The following is a 12,953-nucleotide window of genomic DNA, read 5'->3' as shown; positions in this document are numbered from 1 at the left end:
CTATTTATCATCATAAGCATTTGTCTTCTGTGTTTGTTATGCACTATTTGCTTAACTATCACCATTAAGTCTTGAATACAACTCATTTCATCCTTGAAATAAAAAATATGACTGAATTTCTTTCCTTATGCATGATGCTTTGTTCAGGACATCATTGGACTAAAGAGTTCGAAAAACCTTGAAAATGTACCTTGTTACAGTGTAGTCTTGGTCATTTAATGTGTGTTGAAATGATAAGAGCAACACTGTGATTTTTGTTCAGGCCATCATTGTTTAAAAACAGTGTTTAAAAAACTGTAAAATGCACCTCAGAGCATCTAGAATCCTCATGGCTTCTGAGGACATTATGGACCACAGAACTCCAGCTTAATGCAGTTATTTCCATCATTTATTACCCTGTAGTCTTCATCATTTAGGGTGTTGGAAGCATTCAGGGAAAGTCGAAGTTGAAGTGCAAGACTGAATTTCTTCACTTAATCATGATTTTTGTTCCAGCCAACACTGGATGTAAAGCTTGTTTAAAAAAGTGCAAAATACACCTCAGAAGCATCTAACACCCCCATGTCCACCAAACTCTACCCCCACAGCTTAATACAGTTGTTTCCTACATAGTTATCAGAGGGCTGTCTTATCTGTTTGAAATGTGTTAAATAAATGAAGGAAAAAGTGGAGACAAACTGTGAGGGGAAAAAAGAAAAAAAGTAATCTAGGTAGTGTGGGTAGGCCAGGATGGGGGGCAAATGGTGTTATGTGTGTGGCCTGAAGAAGTCTGAGTGCTTCCACTTTTCTTGGAAAGCATTATTTTAGCTTTACATGTGGATATACCTTCATTTGGGAAACGTTAGGAGCCATCTTTTCCTGCTTGATTCATATCTAATATGTCCTTAGGGACAGAAACTGTTCCATTGCCTTTTATCAATATATTGAACATTAAAGTTTTACTCTACATTTTTCTGATGCAGTTGCGGAAAACTTTATTTTCTTTGGCTTTGGCAGATGGCTCTGTTTTATTGCTCACTTTTGATAATTTTGATGCCTCCATTTAGAGCAGTTGTTGGTATCCATAATTTTGTTTCAGCATGAGATGAAACATTTTTCTTATAGGCTATTTCTTTTTCTTTTATACATTTTGTTAGCTTTTTATCATTTCTAGATAGGAGTTTGGATTTGAATTTCCCATTATATTTGCATCCTGTTACTGCTGGTTTGGGTATGTATTCATTCATTCATTGAATTGTTGAATTCATCTGCCACCCTAGGTTTTGTTTTAGTATTCATGCTAAATAAAGGTCCTATTCATATTTGCCTAGTATGTCATTCATATCACCATAACTGCCATTTGCAAAATCACAACATTTTAATGCCTAACTGGTTGTAACGTTTTGTGTATGACTAGATATAGCAATGCTAATAATTCCTGAAGAGAAACAGCATGGCACTAAATTACTGAATACAGAGCATAAAATAGTATTGTCTTTTGCTGGGTCCCTCATTGTATTCAGGAAAGTGTTATACTTGGATGGATGTATTATTTCTTTTTTGTAAACACATTTTATTTAAATATATTTTATTAAAACACTTGATCAGTTATGGAGAATAAACAGACATCAGCTGTATCTTGAGCTATAAACAATATAAAACATCTACATTCTAATGGAAACTTATAAAATCCTAAATATACAAAACATACAAACTTACTATCAAGTATTTACAAATATGTGCAATAACACATGGTATACATTTACTAAAAATAGAACTTCTGTATTATGAATTTTGGGTGGATATATTGTTACTGCAGTAGTCTGGCCAAATTAATATTTGGATAGTTTAAGCCTACCAATAACATTGCCTTTTTATTATGTTTATGACCTGCAATTTACTTGGCAACTCCTTGCATTCAATAGAAGTCATGACAAAGTGCAGTAAAAGCCCATGAAGCTGTTAATTTTAACTGCAGTACTTATAAATTCTATTAACATCTGTGTCAATTCTAACCCAGATTTGAAAAACCCCACTTCAGTACTTCTCTCACAGCACTGACATGTTCTATATGCCATAGTAAGTAAAACAGCAGATATGTCCTTGAACCACCATTTGTCACAGTGCATAGCATGTCATAGCCTATTAAACAGGAACTGAAGTTACTTCTAAGACTTTATTTATTGTGTCCTAAGTGAAAATACCGATCCTTTGACCCATATACTCTTTCTCTGCAATGAAAGAGCACCTTTCCTCCCTGTTCCCTCCCGCCTGTAAACCTGCCATCACAAGTATGTTAGCCAAATCAGTATTATATACACCACCATAACCTCTCTGAGTGCCTTAGGATTATAAGAATGTCAGTTTTCAATTATTTTCTTCACATTTTCTTTGCCATAACAATGGGACATGTGTACAGACTCCATGCAGGCTAAGTTACTATTGAAGACCAGGTGCTACAGCTCTTGCCACTAGAAACGTGGAAAGATTAAGTCACCACGGCTATACATACCATCTCAACTCTGGATATGCAATTGTGTGCACTTGGAATGAGACCAGGATAAGGGATAGTGCATTGTAATTTTCAACCAACAGGGTGAGCTGATATGAACATACAAAAAAGTCTCCCACTTCCCATTGGATGACTGCTGTGGCTCCCAGCATTGCATCATTTCCTAGAGTCAAATAGAATCATGGTTTGAGAGGCACAACTGGACCAATAAAAATGGGATTGTAATGGTCATATGGGGAGATAGGAGCCAAAACAATAACAAACAGGTTCATTGCCTTATCCAACACTCAGCACTCATCTCCAATTACAGATTGTCCACTATTCAATCCATTTATACCTTCCATCTGGAAAATGGCAAAAAACATCTTTTTTTCTTGGCCCTGAGGCACATATATACTTGTGCATAGTCCACTAAAATCTAACAAAGCTGCAATAATGTTTTCAATATTTTTCTATGGGGCTTCCAACAAATTACCTTTTTATTGCGATTTCTTAAGGTCCTTAGCTCACATTTTAAATAAGAAATATACTGTCTGAATTCATAAATTATGCCACTGCCCATATGCATATTTGTCCAAAATGGTTATTTTGCTCAGTTACTTATGGAATCAGCTTTGGAGTATGGATTTCCCAGTGGATATACACCACACAACAGTGGCTAGGATCTAGAAAGAAAAATACCACTTAGTAACTCAGAGTTAGGAAGCTACGCAACTATATCAGCTTTGTAGCTGAACCATCTTTAGAGCAGTCAAACCATGGTATTGTCATTTAGTTTCTTCTCATTTTCCTTGTCTTGAGAATGGGAAATGCGCACAGACCCCCATGAGGCTGTGCTGCTATTGATGGTCAGGTAAAGCTCTTGCCACCTGAAACTTGGGAATGTTAAGCCCTTTATGGTGAGTCACATGGTGTAACTGATTATAGCAGGGCAGAATGCAATTAAGAATTCTGCCCTGCTGAATACTACCATACACCTGACTCACAAAAAACACCATGCAGAGGTGGTCCACATTGAATGCTGTACATAGGGTTGCCACCTTTTCAAATGGCCAAAGTGGGACATTTTTGGTACAAACATCAGATTTTACAGGCCAACACATACCCACAGCCAGTACAAAGGATAGAACTTAACTTTTTTGCCTAAATAAAAGCTTATTCTTGTAGCATTTTAGTTACTTATTCTGTTTCTTATAACATTTAGGTATTTAAGATACAGAATAACTGTTTTATGCAACTATTACATAAAATATAGGAAATAATTTTGTCCTAAAATCTCAGGACATTTGCCATTTTTACAATTTTTTGTCAGGATGCAACTGCCCAAAGAGGGACTGTCCCTCGCAAAGTAGGACAGGTGGTAACCCTAGCTGTACAATATGTAGACAGCTTGAAGCAGTAGCTTCAGTTGCCTCTTGTGACCTCTCTAAAACACAGGCCACTGCCCTTCTTTTACTTTAAAATCTGTAACAGAATTGAGGGAACAACATGTCAGTGAAGACTATTTGTATTTAAGCACCACCCCATAACTGTATTTGGTTACCTTGTGTCTGCCAGGCCTGTATATGTGTGCATTTCTTTTTGTTAATGTATATTGTACTAATCCACTGAAATTATATATTTTTTCTATTTAAATGAGTTGCGTAAGTGACCTACTTGAGAACTGTTCTGATTCTCGCCACTCAGGAGATATGTATCAGAAGTGCTGTGCAAATGACTTTTGATATTTGAAAATGCTGTAAAGATAAGTGTCCACAGGCAATAAGACTATGTAGGGGTGCCCTTGAACAATAATCCTGCCATCCATCTACCCACAACCTCTTTTTCCCATTTTTTCACACAAGGTTAGGATGTCTTATTAATGTCACATCAACAGTGACGATCATCTAGAGCTAATGTTCACATCACCGTATGGCTATTCCTGCCACAGTTGTTGTCCATCCCACACCCATACACAATCACACCTATGGCCAATTTAGAGTGCTCAATCCACCAACTGCATGACTTTGGAATGTAGGAGGAAACTGAAGAACCCAGAGAAAACCCACAAAAACACATGGAGGACATGCAGACTCTGCGCAGAAGTCATCTCAGCTGAGACTCAGACTAGAGGACCTCTTGCTATAAAGTGATAATACTACATGCTGCATTACTGTGCCACCATGAGCCAGTATGCCAACCCACCCCTGGACCATAAGTAAATTTATAATTCATAATAAAGCTGCTGGAATGTTAGACAATGAGCATTCCTTTGTATATTAAATGGGCAGAGTGCTATTTGGCAACCAACATTATTATAACAGATACTGCAATTATATATTCATAAGGAGTAGGAAAGTGCTAACCCAGAAAACATGTTCAATATTATATTATACTGTGGAAGAAGAATGGTCCCAGAAATTAGCATTACATTCCACTGAGGTAGGAACTCTGCTGTTTGTATAATAATGACCTGCATTTTTGACCCATGTTCCATTCACTGAAAGCAGGTGGATTACGGAGAGGAAACTACCATTACAGCACCAAGGCACTGCATAATTTGTGCAGTGCATGACCAGCTAGTGTATATCGTTATTGTTTTTTAATAAAGACAAGGAAGAGATTATGTACTTGGATTTATGGGGGAAAAAGGTTAAAAATGTGGCATGCAAAAATGCACGATAATAGATGTGCTTTTACACCAAGTGCATGCGGTAATTAGATGTTTAATACCACCAGAAAATGAGTGCATATTTTTATCTTCAATGTATGAACAAATGTAAAATGAACCACATTTTAGCCTGTCAAGGTGAAAGCCAGTATTGCAAGGGTGTGTTGCCAGTGACAACTGTTTTACCCTGTGGAAATAGAGGAAATGTTACTATTAAATTGGAAGACCTACTTCCACTTTAATATAGATTTATAATTTTAAATAAGGAGATAGAAGGAGCATTCACTAACCCCTTCTAACCAGCCTGTCATTATTCTTACCCTTCTTTCCCCCCTCTCCCTACAAGTCCACGTATGTCCCACTCTTTCATCATTGTCTTATATGCCTAAAGGAATACGTATCTACTACACTGACAATTTATACAAGCAATAATGCCTGATTTGTTCTTGTATGAATAGTGCCTGCCCTGCGTCAGACCTCTAAACTCCTGGAAGGATGTTATTTGCACAGCAACATACACATTGTTAATGAGTATGGCATTGTTGTGCTTAGAGAATGGGTTATCTGTTAAATTGTTTTGTATTTGTTTTTCTTTATATATATATATATATATATATATATATATATATATATATATATATATATATTTTTTTTTTTTTTTTAATAATTTTGATGTAAAATAGCTTTTCTGTCTACTGTTTCAAACTTGATGTAGTATATGCTGACAAATCACTGGTGGTTGAAGTCACTAAATAATAATTAATTTGAGTTTCAGACTTTTTATCATAGCTCTCAGCTAATCAGTAACAAATCCCAACAGAATCAAGGACAAATCCAGAAGTAATCAGGGGCACTTTTAAAATATTAGTACTGTGAATCTGACACACTGACAGAATAAAAGAATGTGAGATAATATATATTTTCTAAAGTAACAAGTCTGTAACTCTATATATTGTCCTTGTTTATTAAGTGTAATTCACTACCTTTTCTCCAAAAGTCCCCTGTTTTAGGAGGGATTAAGGGAAACAGAGCTAAAATCGAATTCAAAATCAGGGGTGTCCCTTCATATCCATCACAGAATGTATGTTAACATAAGTCATGTTTTTATAACAACTTTCTAATTTTATGAGAGCAATATTTAAAATCTGTCCCTATTTTCAAGCCTTTGTTCCTCCATTATTTTAGGCTTTATTCAGATTTCTTGAGATAAGAAGTCAAGAGGTATGCATACCTGTTAACTGCTGTTGTTACTGTTTAATCGATCTCACTCTTCTTACACACACACACACACACACACACACACACACACACACACACACACACACACACACACTTTTCTATTATTTTTCTTTTTTTCTAATTTTATTTATTTTAATTGTTTTAGTGTTACACTCCCTAAACAGCAAAAGCACCACTTAGCATGCGTAAAATAATAATGGACATTATCTCCATTATAGTTCAAGCTCCACGGCAGCTTAATATGCTGCCGTAAAGTGGAGGTCTAATTTTTCAGTAGACATGACCTTGTACATTAACACCCTGCTGAAGAAAGTTCATAGAGTGGCGATGGGGAGGTTGGTCATTCTCTCACCTCTGTTAATATAATTTTACTGCCTTCCCACCATGAGTGCCATGTTCTGTTTCTTTCTTCTTTCTGTTCATTTTCTTTTATCCTAATCCCATCCAACTTTAGGCCTTCTTTTTTCTCCTCTTCTGCCCTCCTGACTAAGTAAGTTGCTTAATTCTTCAGGTTGTCCTTCTCTCTCCTTTCATGCTTTTAATCACTTGTTTTTTCCTTTCCTTCATTTTGATTTTCAATTAAATACAGTCCATCAGTACAGATAATCAAAGTTTGTTTGTGTCTTTTGGCTTTTTCCCGGTTAGGGGTTGCCACAGTGGAACTCCGGTCCGCTAATGATTGGTAGAAGATTTTTACGTGCCGAGTTACCAGCTCTAACGCACAACCTTCAACGAAGGTACGCCCCTTCACGCATGTCTCCAGACAGAAGACGCTTTAGCTGAGAATCGAACGGACAACGTCTTAGTGTGAGTCGACATAATGATGCAAATAATGCTAGTAAAGTCCTTCAAGTTTATATGTTTTCCTTCCTCCATTTTACAAAAATATACATTTTTTTGCATGAGCTGTTTCTTAATGTTCTTTCATTTGTCTCTCACTTAATCTGTTTGTCAGATATAAGACAAATCTTTATATGGCCTGTATCCATGTATACTGCAGTAAATTAGCTTCCAATGAAGTGTAAACTAACTGTAGGCTCCTATCATGGTGTCATATTTTTCTTATTTCATTTTATTCATCTATAGGAAAGTTACCGTTCTATAGTCAGCATACACTATTTTAACCATAAAAGATTTAGTCATCTTCTAAATGTCTAGTTTTTACAAAAAGAAAGTCAAGAACATGAATATTATATACACATATACAAACATAAGTGAAGGTGCAATATTAGATTATTCAGCTTAAAATTATAAATAAAATAGAAGAATAAAATGTGTCTCACTGATGAAAATAATTATCAAAACAGCAAAACTAGTTCAATAATAATTAGATACAAGTGGCCAGTAATTCATAAAAATGTAAGTTGGTTAATAGATGCTTAAATAAAAAAAAGCAAGGCTGCTACTGGATTGCAGATGTTCAAATTGGGCTGTTTCATACAAGCATTTCACTGAAATAATCTAGCTTCATTTTTGTAATGCATGGAAGGCCATGTTAAACAAGTTTTCAGAATGTATGACTTCCATTTTTATGAACTGGTAATTCAGCTTTTTGCGAAGTATGATTATTAAAATCTTAATATTATACAACATTTTTCTCTCTCTCCATGTTTTTCCTGTTATCATTAATATCATATGACTCAAGAAATCTCCCTGCTCCTTCCTTAAGAATCACTTTGTTAGTGCCCACAGTACTAAAGTTCATCTGATATTCAATATCTGCCAGACTCATACACAGAGTCACTTTCATGAAGTTAGACCATATAGGCCTTCTGCATGCTCTTCGGTCACTTCTGAATCCAACAAATAGTTAGAAAAGACAAACATAGGTAGAGAAAACATCTATAAAATCTGTATGTATGTTTAAATGTGTGACATCAGGTTCATAACTGAATCTTTTACATATTTGTTGGTGCCCCTGGTACTGTGTGGTTAGACAGTAGACTCATTTATAACCTTTTGTTTTTGATAGTTTTGGTGGTATTTTTGTTTCCATGCCTTTGTTCCAATATAATATAACCTTTTCTCCCACAAATAGAACAAAGTATGATAAAAAAACCTCCAGAAAATCATTTTAGATTTGGCTTTTAAATATAAGTGGCTTATCCTCTCAAGTTTCGTGGTCTCTTTGACTTTTGCCACAAACTGAAAATCTCCTGCTGCCCACCTAACACTATCCAGCAATGTCTCCCAAAAACAAAATGCCTGTGTATAATAGCTGAAACAACCATGTTGGTGTCTACCCTGTCTGTAAAGTTACTTGATCCAGATTCTCTATCTCTAGAAAGAAAATTAAACACTTCCTCAAATAAATAACCTCTAGGTTCACATAAATAGGGAGCATTATTACTGGATCAGAATTTTGCCAGTTGATTGTTCAGAGAGGAGGCAAAGAGGTCTACCTAAGGAACTCCCCACAGATACAGCAAATCTCGGAAGATCTCCAGAATCTAATTTCCATTCATGAGGATCTGCCCTGGTCCTGCTCAGTTTGCCTGCCACACAATTTTTCTCTGACAGAATGTAGTATGCCTGTAGAGTGAGATTGTGCTGTGAAACTATATCCCAAGCTAACACGGCTAGTCTGCAAGGGGGCTATGACCTAGTTCATCCTTACATGATGATGTACCACATCTCTGTGGTATTGTCTGCAACCACTTGAAGACGTCCCTGGGACCAAAGATGGCTCAGAAAATCGAGTGCCTTGATCAGAGTAAGCATCTCCTTGATATTTATGTGCTTGCACCTGTTCTTGGTGTCCCACACCTCTTGCACTTTTATCTTTCCTGAAAGTGCTCCCCAAGCAAACTCTGACGCACCTGCGGTGAATGCCTTAAAGCAGGGAGGAAGAAGGGGAGACCTTGATTTAAGGATAACTGTTGTCTCTACCAAGTGTTTTCTCTTCTGACAAACCCTGGTATCTGAAAAGGTAAAGGGTGTTGATGTTAGGACCAAAGAGATCTGAGATACCATTGTATCTTTCTCATGTGGAGTTGTCAAGAGTATCATGATAATCATAGAAGCCATGAGACCTGTAGTGACTGAAGTCTGAGTGGAAAACCTTAGAAATAGATCTAAATAAAGATGTATTTATTTCCTGTGGACGAAAAATACTTTGAACTGAGGTATCTAGTTAACATCCCAGGAACACCATTCTGTGAGAGGGAATCAAGAAAGACTTTTGAAAGTTCTCTTTTATTTTTTTATTTTATTTATTTAACATTTGTTGACTGGGAAAGTCCGACTAAGTTCCACAGATCCTGTTTTCAGCGGAGGCCCGGGGAGAAATCCTCCAGACGCATGTCTTTAGAATGTGGGAGGAAACCGGAGTACCCAGAGGAAACCCACGCGAACGCAGGGAGAACATGCAAACTCCACACAGAAGGCACCCCGGCCGAGAATCGAACCAGAGAACCTCTTGCTGTGAGGCGACAGTTGAGACTGTTTATTCTGTTTTTTTCTCTTGGAATCCCAGTCTGTGCAAGAGATCTCTCACCCAAGGGAGAGATTCCTGACATTTTGAAAAAGACTCTACAAAGATAAGCAAGTCATCTAAATACAGAAAAAGGTGAATACCCTGTAGCCTGCAATGAGCTATAACTGGAGCTAAACAGTTTGTGAATGTTCTTGGTGCAGTGGCTAGTCCAAATGGTAATGCAGAGAACTGATAATGCAATCCAGACACACAAAACCTTAAGGAAAAGCCTGAAGTCTGGATGAATGGGAATGTGATGATAAGCATCTTTTAAGTCTAGGAAACATGAAAGAGAAAGAAAAGGCAACAGGTTGTGAAGTGACATCATTTTGGATTTGGCACTATCACAAACAGTTTTAAGAAAGAAAGATCCAGAACTGGTCTCCAAACATTTTCTTTCTTTGGGACTAGGAACATCCTTGAATAAAACTCCTTTCCCAGGAAGAACTGGTTCTTTCACTCCTTGGGATAGCATGTCATGAAGAACAGGTGGGAACAAAACAGTCTGATCTGCAGGATGATGAATGACCCTCTGGAAGGGAGAAAGTTCTTCCCACTGCCATTTGTAGTCCTGATGGATGATTTTCAAAACCCATTTGTCTGAAACAATCTGTTGCCAAAGAGAAAAATGGAGAGTCAGACGGGAGGGGGTCACAATGTCTCTTGAATAGTCATTCAGACTTGTTGGACTGTCCTTAGTTTTGGGAGGTTTGAGACTTCTTTTTGGAATCTCCTTGCACTTCTTCTTAAATGTCTGTTTACCTGAGTTCTGCTGAGACTGTTTATTCTGTTTTTTTTTTTTTTTTGCCAACATTGGATGAGAACAAGGAAAATTCCTTGGACAATTTGGAAAAGGAGGGCTGACAAATCTTAGACATTCCCTGTATCAGCTTGCCCCTTTCATCACAATTTTTGATCACATCTGTAGCAGAAGGGACAAACACTAAATCTCTGTCCAAGGGAGAATTTAAAATCTCATTTTTAACATCATCTGGAAGGTTCTGAGGATGCAGCCAAGCACATTTCCTTTAAAATTGTACCAGTGGCATAACCCTGGAAAACTTATCAACAGAGTGATAGACACAACACTGCAAACAATGAGTGGCGACCTGTGCAATATAAGAAACTAAGTTATTTAAAGTGGAATTTTCTTCACAAGAAGAAACTGTATATAAAACATCCCTCATATTTTCACAATATGTCAGAATAAACTTTAACATATGAGCCTGACAATTAAAATTCTGAAATTCAAAGTTGCAGAAGTATACATTGTTTTCCTATACCTATCAATAATTTTCCCATTGTTATTAGAAATAGTAGGATTGGAATTAACTAAGTGCTTAGAACCAGAGGAGTCAACTAATGCTATAGCTGTTGGGTCAGGTTTGGGAACAGTGTATAAAAATTTAACAGACTGAAGAATTTTATAAATCCTATCTGCCTTTTTAGGGACAGATGGCTAACTATCAGGAAAATTGCAGGCAGTAAGATGCATGTCCTATAAAGCAGACAGGACAGTACAGGAGGAATGGGTGTAGGTTCTGGAAAATCCTTCTATAGCAACATATATTTTTTCAGGGACTGAGAAACCTCAGTGTTCTCCCAGTGAAAACATTGGGATGTTCTGGCAATATTCTCAGAGAAAGAGAAAACCTCACAGGGAGTATCAGAAAGAGAACTCTCGTCTGAGCCTGAATCCATCCCTGCATCTTCCTGCTCAGTTTCAGAATCTTAAATTTCTTCAGGAAAGGAGTACCAGAAACTTCTCTACAAGAAAGATCAATAACTTGAATCAAAACCTGAGCCAGTCTCAGTAAACTACTCCCATCCAGAGAAACTTGAGGAAGGGTAGATATATACTTGGTTTTCTGTTTCTTTTTGACAAAAAAAGTGGGGCCAGCTGTGTTATTAATGGCAGCAGCCACTTCCCCAGGGATGGGCACAGCATTCTGACACAACAAGGAAACCTTCCCTGTTCCCTCTCACAGGACCAATAAGAGTGGTTCTCCCTTACTCACTGAGGGGACCCCAACAACTGCAGAGGATGTGGCTAACATCTGGTCCATGGTGGTTGAAGTTGCTATACCAGAAAGATCCTGGATAAAAGAAGAGGGGTCTGAGGTACAACAAATGACACAGCAGGGTCACCCACCCACAGCTGAGGCAAATTGCTTGCCTGCCGTGATGGCAAAGGCTGTTTTCCTAACATTCTCTTTTTGTGGCTGAAAGAAGGACTGACCATGGGAATGACAATCTGTTCCATGGTCAAGTTGAAAATGGTCCCTCTAGTGTGAGGAAAACAAGCAACAAAGCCAGTAAAACTACCAGTTAGCAAAAGTTGCATTTCTGACAGAAAAAAACACAGTAAAAAGCAGTTTCAAGCACTATGGCAGCCCCACAACCTTAAAATAAGCACAGTTCCACCACAGAAAATAGTGTATCATTTAGACAACACTACTTTTAAACTGACAGAAACAATGAGTGCTCCATTTAAAAGCATGTTACAATCTTGAGACAATCCTTTAAAACAACACTCCTAGCTTTAAAATTATTTTCCTGAAGAAGAAAGTAATAAAACCTCAGTAAAAAAATAACCAAACTTAAAGTTTTTCCCCAAAGGGAATTTATCTGCCCAGCTAGGGAAAGTACAAGCCGATAGTCAATCCTCAAAAGCCTCAGAGGAGTGTACTCTTCAGTGGCAGTAAAGCTCTAGGGTTTTGTTCCTAAACATCTCTTTTAGTCTGCTCAGCTCAAGCTGCTTAACAGTTTGAGCGCATGAAAGGTGCCCTGAAGCTTTGGAAGCTGTCTGGCTTTTATATCCTTGGCAGGATATAACCTATATAGTTAGGGCTACCACAGCAGTGATCAAGATGAAAAACATCAAGGCTAACAAGCAAGGGCCCTTTAATGCCTAGATAACTGACATCACAGGGGGCAGAGTGAAACATGAATTCCTCTGCAGCAAAAAACAGGTTTCACCTTGTAGACCTATGATGGATTTCATCAATGTTTTCTTGCATACTGTGTGACTGAGGAAGTCACTTAATAGTAATAAAACTAGTTTGCATCACCCATGCATACATGCACATATACTCTGA

This window comes from Protopterus annectens, chromosome 3.part0 (genome assembly GCF_019279795.1).
Source record: "Protopterus annectens isolate FY-2018-M chromosome 3.part0, PAN1.0, whole genome shotgun sequence".
Classification (NCBI taxonomy): domain Eukaryota; kingdom Metazoa; phylum Chordata; order Ceratodontiformes; family Protopteridae; genus Protopterus; species Protopterus annectens.
This window is presented reverse-complemented; position numbering follows the sequence as displayed.